Raw genomic sequence first — 14470 nt, forward strand, 5'->3', positions numbered from 1 at the left:
TTAATGAAATGTTATATATGTTGAAGAGTATACTTAGTGATATTTAAGAAACTTGATTAGATTTTTTGTGTGGATATGGAATCCATGATTATCTTTCCCATTTAAAATACTAGAGGATACTGTCTTGATGACTGTAGCTTGGTAGTATAGTCTGAAGTCAGGAAGGTTGATTCCTCCAGCTCCATTCTTTTTTCTCAAGATTGCTTTGGCTCTTCGGGGTCTTTTGTGTTTCCACACAAACTGTCAAATTATTTGTTCTGGTTCAGTGAAAAATACCATTGGTAATTTGATAGGGATTTCTTTTTTGCCTAGTTTCTATTTCATCATGCTTGTAAGATTCTCCCATGTTGTCTTGTGTAACTGTAATCTGTTCATTTTTATTTCTCTGTAATGTCTTATCTTAGACTGTACTCAAATTTATGGATATTTGGGCTATTTCCAGTTTGGAATTATTATGAGACTTTGGCTTTAGGTATTCTTTCACATGTATCCTGGTATACCTATGCATAAGTGGTTCTCAATCTTTTGATTCCAGAATCTTAAGAATAAAAGAATAAAAATTATTTAATTACAAATTTAAATTATAGAGATCTGAGACACAAAATATTTACTTAATAATTTATCTTAACAATAATAAAACAGGGGGCGGTCCTAAGATGGCAGAGGAATAGGATGGGCAGACCACTTTCTCCCCAACAAATTCATCAAAAGAACATTTGAACACTGAGAAAATTCCACAAAACAACTTCTGAATGCCGGCAGAGGACATCAGGCACCCAGAAAAGCAGCCCATTGTCTTCGAAAGGAGGTAAGAAAAATATAAAAGATAAAAAGAGAGAAAAGGAGGTAGGGATGGAGCTCCATCCCGGGAAGGGAGTCTTAAAAAAGAGAGAAGTTTCCAAACACCAGGAAACACTCTCACTGCTGAGTGTGTGGCGAGCCTTGGAACCACAGAGGGCAACATAATCAGGAGGAAAAATAAATAATTAAAACCCACAGATTACGTGCCCAACGGTAACTCTGTGCAGTGGAGAAGCAGCTCAGATGCCTGCATCTGCCACTAGCAAGCAGGGGCTGCATTGCTTAGAGTAAAGACTGGGCCTGAATGCCCCGAGGGCAATCTGAGGGAACTTACTTGGGCTAGCAAACCAGACTGTGGGATAGTTACCACTCAAAAAGCCCTAACCTAAGACATCCTCAGGCCCTCTCACAGAACAAAGGACTGAATAGAACTAGCCGGCTACAGAACATCCCCCTCCGGTGACAGGCAGCCTGAGCCAGAAGGGGGCAATCGCGGCCCCAGGGAGGCATCATCTACCAAACTGCAAGCAGGGTTCGTTACTAACCAAGACTTCTTAGGATTCTGGACGGTCAACATCCCCCTGAGAAGACGCGCTGATTGTACACCCAGAAAACCCAGTGGCAGGGACGGGGGAGGCAATAAGTCTCAGCAACCGCGCTCACCAAACACCTGGTACCTGAGCTGCTCGGACCTGGGAAGGGCACAAAACGCAGCCCCAACCGAGTCTGCGCCTCTGAAGACTACCCGAGTGCCTGAACCTGAGCAGCTTAGACCTGGGAGGTGCATGCAGCCCAGCCTCGGACAGTTCCCGGCGGAGCAACCTAGAGCCTGAGCAGTGTGGGCAGGGAGGGCACACGCACCATGAGCTGGGGCAGGCCCAGTGTGGCTGAGACACTGTGAACACACGCCAGTGTTATTTGTTTGCAGCATTCCGCCCTCCCCACAGCGCAACTGAACAAGTGAGCCTAAAAAAGTGTCCACCACCGCCCCCTTGTGTCAGGGTGGAAATTAGACACTGAAGAGACGAGCAAACAGAAGAAGCTAAAGCAGAGGGACCCTCCTTGGAAGTGACAGATGCAATAGATTAAAACCCTGTAGTTAGCACCAACTACATAGGAAGGGGCCTATAGATCTTGAGAAATATAAGCTGGACCAAGGAACTATCCGAAAATGAACTGACCTCACACTGCCCACAACAACACCAAAGTCCTAGATATATTTTTACTATCATCCTTTAATTTTTTTATTTTTAAGTCCTCTCTTACTCCTTTAATTTTCATTTTTATAACCTACTATTACTTTGCAAAAAAGAGAGAGAGACCCTATTTTTTAAAGCAAACTTCATATATATATGTTTTATAATTTTTGTGACTTTTTTCCTCTCTCTTTCTTTAATATTGTATTTTTGAAACTCCAACCTCTACTCTAGATTTTTAATCTTTGCGTTTTGGTATTTGTTATCAATTTTGTACCTTTAAGAACCCAATCTCCAGTACTCATTTTTACTTGGGAGCGAGATTACTGGCTTGACTGCTCTCTCCCCCTTTAGACTCTCCTTTTTCTCCACCAGGTCACCTCTATCTCCTCCCTCCCCCTTCTCTTCTCTACCCAACTCTGTGAATCTCTTTGTGTGTTCCAGACTGTGGAGAACACTTAGGGAACTGATTACTGGCTGGATCTGTCTCTCTTGTTTTTTTTTTTTTTTTTTTTACTTTACAATATTGTATTGGTTTTGCCATACATCAACATGAATCCGCCACGACTGTACACGTGTTCCCAATCCTGAAACCCCGTCCCACCTCCCTCCCCATATCATCCCTCTGGGTCATCCCAGTGCACCAGCCCCAAGCATCCTGTATCCTGCATCGAACCTAGACTGTCAATTCGTTTCTTATATGATATTATACATGTTTCAATGCCATTCTCCCAAATCATCCCACCCTCTCCCTCTCCCACAGAGTCCAAAAGACTCTTCTATACATCTGTGTCTCTTTTGCTGTCTTGCATACAGGGTTATTGTTACCATCTTTCTAAATTCCATATATATGCATTGCTGCTCCTGCTAAGTCGCCTCAGTCGTTTCCAACTCTGTGCGACCCCATAGATGGCAGCCCACCAGGCTCCCCTGTCCCCGGGATTCTCCAGGCAAGAACACTGGAGTGGGTTGCCATTTCCTTCTCCAAATATATGCGTTAGTATACTGTATTGGTGTTTTTCTTTCTGGCTTCCTTCACTCCATATAATAGGCTCCAGTTTCATCCACCTCATTAGAACTGATTCAAAAATATTCTGTTTAATGGCTGAGTAATACTCCATTGTGTATATGTACCACAGCTTTCTTATCCATTTGTCTGCTGATGGACATTTAGGTTGCTTCCATGTCCTGGCTATCATAAACAGTGCTGCGATGAACATTGGGGTACACATGTCTCTTTCAATTCTGGTTTCCTCGGTGTGTATGCCCAAAAGTGGGATTGCTGGGTCATATGGCAGTTCTATTTCCAGGTTTTTAAAGAATCTCCACACTGTTCTCCATAGTGGCTGTACTAGTTTGCATTTCCACCAACAGTGTAAGAGGGTTCCCTTTTCTCCACACCCTCTCCAGCATTTATTGCTTGTAGACTTTTGGATAGCAGCCATTCTGACTGGCGTGAAATGGTGCCTCATTGTGGTTTTTGATTTGCATTTCTCTGATAATGAGTGATGCTGAGCATCTTTTCATGTGTTTGTTAGCCATCTGTATGTCTTCTTTGGAGAAATGTCTATTTAGTTCTTTGGCCCATTTTTTGATTGGGTCATTTATTTTTCTGGAATTGAGCTGCAGGAGTTGCTTGTATATTTTTGAGATCAGTTGTTTGTCAGTTGCTTCATTTGCTATTATTTTCTCCCATTCCAAAGGCTGTTTTTTCACTTTACTTATTGTTTCCTTTGTTGTACAGAAGCTTTTAATTTTAATTAAGTCCCATTTGTTTATTTTTGCTTTTATTTCCAGTATTCTGGGAGTTGGGTCATAGAGGATCCTTCTGTGATTTATGTCGGAGAGTGTTTTGCCTATGTTCTCCTCTAGGAGTTATAGTTTCTGGTCTTACATTTAGATCTTTAATCCATTTTGAGTTTATTTTTGTGTATGGTGTTAGAAAGTGTTCTAGCTTCATTCTTTAACAAGTGGTTGACCAGTTTTCCCACCACCACTTGTTATAAAGATAGTCTTTAATTCATTGTATATTCTTGCCTCCTTTGTCGAAGATAAGGTGTCCATAGGTGTGTGGATTTATCTCTGGGCTTTCTATTTTGTTCCATTGATCTATGTTTCTGTCTCTGTGCCAGTACCATACTGTCTTGATGACTGTGGCTTTGTAGTAGAGCCTGAAGTCAGGCAGGTTGATTCCTCCAGTTCCATTCTTCTTTCTCGAGATTGCTTTGGCTATTTGAGTTTTTTTGTATTTCCATACAAATTGTGAAATTATTTGTTCTAGCTCTGTGAAAAATACCCCTGGTATCTTGATAGGGATTGCATTGAATCTATAGATTGCTTTGGGTAGTATACTCATTTTCACTATATTGATTCTTCTGATCCACGAACACAGTATATTCCTTCATCTATTAGTGTCCTCTTTGATTTCTTTCACCAGTGTTTCATAGTTTTCTATATATAGATCTTTTGTTTCTTTAGGTAGATATATTCCTAAGTATTTTATTCCTTTCATTGCAATGGTGAATGGAATTGTTTCCTTAATTTCTCTTTCTATTTTCTCATTATTAGTATATAGGAATGCAAGGGATTTCTGTGTGTTGATTTTATATCCTGCAACTTTACTATATTCATTAAATAGCTCTAGTAATTTTCCGGTGGAGTCTTTAGGGTTTTCTATGTAGAGGATCATGTCATCTGCAAACAGTGAGAGTTTTACTTCTTCTTTTCCAATTTGGATTCCTTTTATTTCTTTTTCTGCTCTGGTCTCTGTCTCTCTCCTTTTGATTCCCGCCTTTATCCTCCTGGCCACCTCTGTCTCCTAGCTCCCTCTTCCCCTCTCTTCTCTGCATAACTCCGTGAACATCTCTGAGCGGTCCAGACTGTGGAGCACACATAAGGAAGTGATTACTGGCTAGCTTGCTCTCTCCTCTTTTGATTCCACCTCATCTCATCTTTGTCACCTCTATCTCCCTCCTCCCTCTTCACTTCCCCATGTAACTCTGTGAACCTCTCTGGGTGTCCCTCACTGAGGAGAAATGTTTCATCTTTAACCTAGATGTTTTATCAGTGGTGCTATATAGATGGAGAAGTCTTGCAGCTACAGTAAAAATAAGACTGAAAACCAGAAGCAGGAGGCTTAAGTCCAAATCCTGAGAACATCAGAGAACTCCTGACTGCAGGGAACATTCATTGACAAGAGCTCATCAAACACCTCCATACCTACACTGAAACCAAGCACCACTCAAGGGCCAACAAGTTCCAGAGCAAGACATACCACACAAATTCTCTAGCAACAGAGGAACATAGCCCTGAGCTTCAATATAGAGGCTTCCCAAAGTCACTCCAAACCCATTGATACCTCATAACTCATTACTGGACACTTCATTGCACTCCAGATAGAAGAAGTCCAGCCCCACCCACCAGAACACCAACACAAGCTTCCTTAACCAGGAAACATTGATAAGCCACCCATACAACCCCACCCACAGCGAGGAAACTCCACAATAAAGAGAACTCTACAAACTGCCAGAATACAACAAGGCCACCTCAAACAAAGCAATATAAACAAGATGAAGAGATGGAGGAAAACCCAGCAGGTAAAGGAACAGAATAAATGCCCACCAAACCAAACAAAAGAGGAAGAGGTAGGGAATCTACCTGAGAAAGAATTCCAAATGATAGTGAAAATGATCCAAAATCTTGAAAACAAAATGGAATCACAGATAAATAGCCCAGAGACAAGGATTGAGAAGATGCAAGAAAGGTTTAACAAGGACCTAGAAGAAATAAAAAAAAAGAGTCAATATATAATGAATAATGCAATAAATGATATAAAAAAACATGCTGGAGGGAACAAATAGTAGAACAACTGAGGCAGAAGATAGGATTAGTGAGGAAGAAGATAGAATAGTAGAAATAAATGAATCAGAGGGGGAAAAAATGAATTAAAAGAACTGAGGATAATCTCAGAGACCTCTGGGACAATGTTAAACACCCCAACATTCGAATCATAGGAGTCCAAGAAGAAGAAGACAAAAGGAAAGACCATGGGAAAATACTTGAGGAGATAATAGTTGAAAACTTCCTAAAATGGGGAAGGAAATTATCACCCAAGTCCAAGAAACCCAGAGAGTCCCAGACAGGATAAACTCAAGGCAAAACACCCCAAGACACATATTAATCAAGTTAACAAAGATCAAACACAAAGAACAAATATTAAAAGCAGCAAGGGAAAAACAACAAATAACACACAAGGGAATTCCCATAAGGATAACAGCTGATCTTTCAATAGAAACTCTTCAGGCAAGGAGGGAATGGCAGGACATATTTAAAGTGATGAAAGAAAATAACCTACAGCCCAGATTACTTTACCCAGCAAGGATCTCATTCAAACATGAGGGAGAAATCAAAAGCTTAACAGACAAGCAAAAGCTTAGAGAATTCAGCACCACCAAACCAGCTTTCCAACAAATGCTAAAGGATCTTCTCTAGACAGGAAACACAGAAAGGGTGTATAAACTCGAACCCAAAACCATAAAGTAAATGGAAACAGGATCATACTTATCAATAATTACCTTAAACGTAAATGGGTTGAATGCCCCAATCAAAAGACAAAGACTGGCTGAATGGATACAAAAACAAGACCCCATATATGTTGTTTACAAGAGACCCACCTCAAAACAAGGGACACATACAGACTGAAAGTGAAGGGCTGGAAAAAGATATACCACACAAATAGAGACCAAAAAAAAAAAAAAAGCAGGAGTAGCAATACTCATATCAGATAAAATAGACTTTAAAACAAAGGCTGTGAAAAGAGACAAAGAAGGCCACTACATAATGATCAAAGGATCAATCCAAGAAGAAGATATAACAATTATATATGCACCCAACACAGGAGCACTGCAATATGTAAGACAAATGTATGAAAGGGGGAATTAACAAAAACACAATAATAGTGGGATTCTTTAATACCCCACTCACATCTATGGATAGATCAACTAAACAGAAAATTAACAAGGAAACACAAACTTTAAATGATACAATAGACCATCTGGACCTAATTGATATCTATAGGACATTTCACCCCAAAACAATGAATTTCACCTTTTTCTCAAGTGCTCACGGAACCTTCTCCAGGATAGATCACATTCTGGGCCATAAATCTAGCCTTGGTAAATTCAGAAAAATTGAAATCATTCCAAGCATCTTTTCTGACCACAATGCAGTAAGATTAGATCTCAATTACAGGAGAAAAACTATTTAAAATTCCAACATATGGAGGCTGAACAACGTGCTACTGAATAACCAACAAATCACAGAAGAAATCAAAATATGCATAGAAATGAATGAAAATGAAAACACAACAACCCAAAACCTGTGGGACACTGTAAAAGCAGTGCTAAGGGGAAGGTTCATAGCAATACAGGCTCACCTCAAGAAACAAGAAAAAAGTCAAATAAATAACCTAACTCTACACCTAAAAGCAACTAGAAAAGGAAGAAATGAAGAACCCCAGGGTTAGCAGAAGGAAAGAAATCTTAAAAATTAGGGCAGAAATAAATGCAAAAGAAACAAAAGAGACCATAACAAAAATCAACAAAGCCAAAAGCTGGTTCTTTGAGAGGATAAATAAAATTGACAAACCATTAGCCAGACTCATCAAGAAACAAAAGGAGAAAAATCAAATCAGCAAAATTAGAAATGAAAATGGAGAGATTACAACAGACAAAACAGAAATACAAAGGATCGTAAGAGACTACCATCAGCAATTATATGCCAATAAAATGGACAACTTGGAAGAAATGGACAAATTCTTAGAAAAGTACTACTTTCCAAAACTGAACTAGGAAGAAATAGAAAATCTTAACAGACCCATCACAAGCACAGAAATTGAAACCGTAATCAGAAATCTTCCAGCAAACAAAAGCCCAGGTCCAGACGGCATCACAGCTGAATTCTACCAAAAATATAGAGAAGAGCTAACACCTATCCTAGTCAAACTCTTCCAGACAATTGCAGAGGAAGGCAAATTTCCAAACTCATTCTATGAGGTCACCATCACCCTAATACCAAAACCTGACAAAGAGGCCACAAACAATAAATAAAACTACAGGCCAATATCACTAATGAACATAGATGCAAAAATCCTTAACAAAATTCTAGCAATCAGAATCCAACAACCCATTAAAAAGATCATACACCATGGCCAAGTGGGGTTTATCCCAGGGATGCAAGGATTCTTCAATATCCACAAATCAATCAATGAAATATACTACATTAACAAATTGAAAAATAAAAGTCATATGATTATCTCAATAGATGCAGAGAAAGCCTGTGACAAAATTCAACATCCATTTATGATACAAGCTCTCCAGAAAGCAGGAATAGAAGAAACATACCTCAACATAATAAAAGCTATATATGACAAACCCACAGCAAACATTATCCTCAATGGTGAAAAATTGAAAGCATTTTCCCTAAAGTCAGGAACAAGACAAGGGTGCCCACTTTCACCACTACTATTCAACATGGTTTTGGAAGTTTTGGCCACAGCAATCAGAGCAGAAAAAGAAATAAAGGAATCCAAATTGGAAAAGAAGAAGTAAAACTCTCACTGTTTGCAGATGACATAATCCTCTACATAGAAAACCCTAAAGACTCCACCAGAAAATTACTAGAGCTATTTAATGAATATAGTAAAGTTGCAGGATATAAAATCAACACACAGAAATCCCTTGCATTCCTATATACTAATAATGAGAAAATAGAGAAATTAAGGAAACAATTCCATTCACCATTGCAATGAAAGGAATAAAATACTTAGGAATATATCTACCTAAAGAAACAAAAGATCTATATATAGAAAACTATGAAACACTGGTGAAAGAAATCAAAGAGGACACTAATAGATGGAGAAATATACTGTGTTCGTGGATCAGAAGAATCAATATAGTGAAAATGAGTATACTACCCAAAGCAATCTATAGATTCAATGCAATCCCTATCAAGATACCAGGGGTATTTTCACAGAGCTAGAACAAATAATTTCACAATTTGTATGGAAATACAAAAAAACTCAAATAGCCAAAACAATCTCGAGAAAGAAGAATCTGGAGAAATCAACCTGCCTGACTTCAGGCTCTACTACAAAGCCACAGTCATCAAGACAGTATGGTACTGGCACAGAGACAGAAACATAGATCAATGGAACAAAATAGAAAGCCCAGAGATAAATCCACATACCTATGCACACCTTATCTTCGACAAAGGAGGCAAGAATATACAATGGATTAAAGACAATCTTTTTAACAAGTGGTGGTGGGAAAACTGGTCAACCACTTGTTAAAGAATGAAGCTAGAACACTTTCTAACACCATACACAAAAATAAACTCAAAATGGATTAAAGATCTAAATGTAAGACCAGAAACTATAACTCCTAGAGGAGAACATAGGCAAAACACTCTCTGACATAAATCACAGAAGGATCCTCTATGACCCAACTCCCAGAATACTGGAAATAAAAGCAAAAATAAACAAATGGGACTTAATTAAAATTAAAAGCTTCTGTACAACAAAGGAAACAATAAGTAAAGTGAAAAAACAGCCTTTGGAATGGGAGAAAATAATAGCAAATGAAGCAACTGACAAACAACTGATCTCAAAAATATACAAGCAACTCCTGCAGCTCAATTCCAGAAAAATAAATGACCCAATCAAAAAATGGGCCAAAGAACTAAATAGACATTTCTCCAAAGAAGACATACAGATGGCTAACAAACACATGAAAAGATGCTCAGCATCACTCATTATCAGAGAAATGCAAATCAAAAACCACAATGAGGCACCATTTCACGCCAGTCAGAATGGCTGCTATCCAAAAGTCTACAAGCAATAAATGCTGGAGAGGGTGTGGAGAAAAGGGAACCCTCTTACACTGTTGGTGGAAATGCAAACTAGTACAGCCACTATGGAGAACAGTGTGGAGATTCTTTAAAAACCTGGAAATAGAACTGCCATATGACCCAGCAATCCCACTTTTGGGCATACACACCAAGGAAACCAGAATTGAAAGAGACATGTGTACCCCAATGTTCATCGCAGCACTGTTTATGATAGCCAGGACATGGAAGCAACCTAAATGTCCATCAGCAAACGAATGGATAAGAAAGCTGTGGTACATATACACAATGGAGTATTACTCAGCCATTAAACAGAATATTTTTGAATCAGTTCTAATGAGGTGGATGAAACCGGAGTCTATTATACAGAGTGAAGGAAGCCAGAAAGAAAAACACCAATAAAGTATACTAACACATATATATGGAATTTAGAATGATGGTAATGATAACCCTGTATGCAAGACAGCAAAAGAGACACAGATGTATAGAACAGTCTTGTGGACTCTGTGGGAGAGGGCGAGGGTGAGATGATTTGGGAAAATGGCGTTGAGACGTGTATAATATCATATGTGACATGAATTGCCAGTCCATGTTCGATGCATGATACAGGATGCTTGGGGCTGGTGCACTGGGATGTCCCAGAGGGATGGTAAGGGGAGGGAGGTGGGAGGGGTGTTCAGAATGGGGAACACATGTACACCTGTGGCAGATTCATGTTGACATATGGCAAAACCAATACAATATTGTAAAGTAATTGGCCTCCAATTAAAATAAATAAATTTATATTTTTTTAAAAATAAAATAAACTAGGAATTGTCCCTTTACCAAAATAATAATAATAATAATAAAACAATATATGCACAATGGACTATTACTCAGCCATGAAAGAGAAGGACTTTGTGCCACTTACAGCAACATGTATATTAGAAAGTGTAATATAAATGAAATAGGTCATAGAGAGACAAATACTATATGATCTTGATCTTGGGTGGCTCAGCCTGCAGAGGCTTGAAGTGGGCTTCAGTTTCTGGTCAGAGGTTGAGGTCGGGTCACAGTGATGAGAGCATCAAATCCAGCCACTAGACCAGAGGTCAATGACAAGGCCCTGGCTCTTTGGCTTTGCAGGAAAAGTATTCCCACAGAGATGGAAAATAGTGAAACAAGTATTTATTAGGAAGAAAAAAGAAAAATAGGTGGAAACATGAATGGATTCAGAGTCTCAGAGTCATGTCCTCATGGTAATTTGAATTACTTTTAAGGAGCATTTCTTCTGTTTCCTTTGGCCAGTTATTTTGATTCGTCTGGTTCAGAGTCTACATTTGGTATATTTCAGGATCCTTCCATGTGTGCACATGCATTTCTCAGGCAAGGTGGATTCTACCGAAGGGGCCTTCAGGTAATTAGCATCACTCCCTTCTGGACCTCCAAGAAGCCTTCTGAGCATGAGCCTAGTTGGGGAGTTCTCCTGAGTTGCAGAATGAGAAATATGTGGTCTCTTGTCTTCTATCTGGGCAGGGCCCAGCCTCCTTCCTCGACTGTCCTGCGATTTTCATCTTGGAGTATCTACTCTAGGAGGGGCTGTCTACCTCCTGCCTCAATCTCACTTATATGTGGAATCTAAAAACAAAACAAATGAACAGACAAAACAGAGTGGCTGCCAGAAGGGAGGCAGGTGGGGACTGGATGAAATAGGTGAAGGGGATTAAGAGATACAAACTTCCAGTTATAAAATAAACGAGTCATGGGAATATAATGTACAACATAGGGAATACGGTCAGTGACACTGTAACAATTTTGCGTGGTGACAGACAGTCCCTGGAGCCTGGTGGTCATTTGCAATGTATCTGACTGTCAGAGTGTGATGGTGCGCACCTGACACTGGCATAATTTGTACGTTAGGTGTGCTTCAACACGGCTTCCCCCGTGGCTCACGGCAGAGTCCGCCTGCAAGGCAGGAGCTGCAGGAGGCGCAGGTCCGATCCCTGGGTTGGGAAGATCCCCTGGAGGAAAGCACAGCAAAGCAATCCAGTATTCTTGCCTGGAGAACCTCATGGAGAGAGGAAGCTGGTAGGCTACAGTCCATGGGGTCGCAAAGAGTTGGATACGACTGAGCACTCGCACACGGATTGTTTCTTCTGGAGGCTCTGAGGGAGAATTTGTTCCAGGCCTGTCTCCTAGCTGCTGGTGGCTGTGGACAACCCTTGGCAGTCCTTGGCTAGCAGATACATCCTCTTTGTCTTCATACAACATTCTCCCTGTGCGTCTGAGCTCTCCTTCTTCTTTCTCTTATAAGGACACCAGTCATTGGATTTAGGGTCCACCCTAAGTCCAGGATGATTGCATCTCGAGATTTTTAACTTAATTACATCTCAGAAACCTTATTTCCTAGTGAGCTTCAATTCACAGGGCCTGGGAGTTAGGATTTGGACGTATGTTTTTGGGGATACAGTTTCACCTACTACATATGTTAACACACATAACACATTCTAAAATGAAAAATAGAAATATTGTCCAAATAAAAATTTAGTGATAAGGGTCATATTGCTTTACATTTGTGTGAATCTCTTTAATATCTAGATTCATACAAAAAGCTGGGTACTCCTCTGCTTTTACATTCAATATGTTATATGTTGTTTTGGTTGAGATGTATGATGAAAATTGAACCTCTCTTAGATAATCTCAGACCCTCTAAAGGGGTTCCAAAGGCTCCCAAACATGTTTGGAGCACATTTGGAGAATCACTGCTCTGAAGTGTATAAAGTATTTGCAAAGTGGAACTTCTATGGTGACTAGTGAACTTCTAGGTCATCTATCTATCTTCCACTTTATTAGATGATGCCACATTGTTTTCCAAAGTGGTTGTGTCCACTTTCATACCCACCAGGGATGTACAAGGGATCTTGTTGTTCTACTTGCTCACCAACATCTGGTATTATTGTATTTCTAAGAATTGGTCTGTCTGCCTTTCTGGTGGTGTGTGCTATATTCATTAAGGTCTTAATCTTTTTCATTCATTCTCTGTATTGCCACTTGATGCATGAAGAAATGGAGGTTTAGAAGAGCAATATTACTTGCCAAAAGTCAAGAGTAAGAAAATAGAATCCAAGTTTTCTCCTTTTAAACTCAGTCTTCTTTCCACTCACAGATACAAATACTACTTCTTTTTCTGACCTAGTGTTACTGAAAGCGAGGTCCAGCTGCTTGGCACTAGAAAGGTGAAATTCAAGAGCAAGATTGTTTGGAAAGGAAAGTTTGCTTTGTTTTGGGGGCTGGCAACCAGCAGGGAGAGGCAGACTTGTGTCCAAAGGCCAAAACCCCACTGACAATCAGTGGGCAAGACTTTTTAAAGGGGGATCTCAAGGGTGTATAGGTGGAGGGAGGGGGCTATACATGCAGAAACAGCACAGTCAACTTTGACAGTCTTCTTGAAATTAGTCATGCAGTGGTCTGCTCAGCGTCATCTCCATTGTTTTAAGTACAGTAAGTCTTCATCTCCAGAGTCCGTTTGCTCCTATTCCTTTGGTGCCAGTTCTCAGAATCGTGGTAGCTTATGTCATGGGTACAGTCTCATCTTCATGTAGTTGATTTCTTCTACCTGGTGGGGGTTTCATTTTCTACAAGACAGCTCAAAGGCTATGGCTCAGAATCTTATCTATAGCCCTTGAGAAAGAACTAAACGTCCTTGACATTGTTTAATAACTAAACTTTGTTATTTTGTCTTGTCTGTTTTCCTTTGTTCCTGCATTTTTTTTTTTTCTTTCACTTCTCTGATTAGATTTATTTTTGACCAAAGAATTTCTACAGACTAAGGGCAGGCTGAGGACATTGGGAGTTGAGGGAAGGGGTTGTCTATCCTGGGAAGGCCCCATAGGGTTCTGCCCTCTTTCACTTGCTCTCAGAAAGGTACAGTCTTCCCCAAATCTCATTTCCTAGGGGCTCCTTTTTTCCCTGCAGAGGCTTTGGGCACCCAAGGCCATTGAAGATCCTACATATCTCCATCCCCCTTTCCATAAGCTCTTCTTCCCTGCCTGGTTCCTACCCATGTGCTTATTATATGTTTCTTATTATATGAGAAGACTTATACAGCATTTTTCAAACAGTAACCATCTGCGTTAAGTACTATTGTTATCCTCATTTTACAGCTTCAAAGACTAAAAGAGAGAGCTTAAGCAGAGTTTAAGGTCAAGCAGCTAATAAGTAACAGAGTAGGGACTAGAACTCCCGCAGTATTGTGGTCAGAGAATTCGCGCTCCCAGCAAAACTGCTTCTCCTCAAATTTGTTATTATTTAGAGGAAAACTCTCCGGAAATCGCAGAGCTCTCTCCTTCCGGGGATAAGCCCCTGACGGCCCGGAAACGGCTTCCTCGCTCCCGCCCGGCTCCCCGGCTCCCCGGGCGCTCAGAGGTTGCAGAAGCACTCCCCCGCAAGTCACGCCTACCGCCGGCCACGCCCCCTCTCCGGGCCCGCCCCGCCACGCACGCCACGCCAGCCCCGCCTCTCAGCCTGGAGTTGGCCGGGGCAGAGCTGACGCCTCGCGAGCTTCCACGTACGCATTTCAACGCCTCTCCCCG

This window comes from Capra hircus, chromosome 10 (assembly GCF_001704415.2).
Source record: "Capra hircus breed San Clemente chromosome 10, ASM170441v1, whole genome shotgun sequence".
In the NCBI taxonomy this organism is placed as follows: domain Eukaryota; kingdom Metazoa; phylum Chordata; class Mammalia; order Artiodactyla; family Bovidae; genus Capra; species Capra hircus.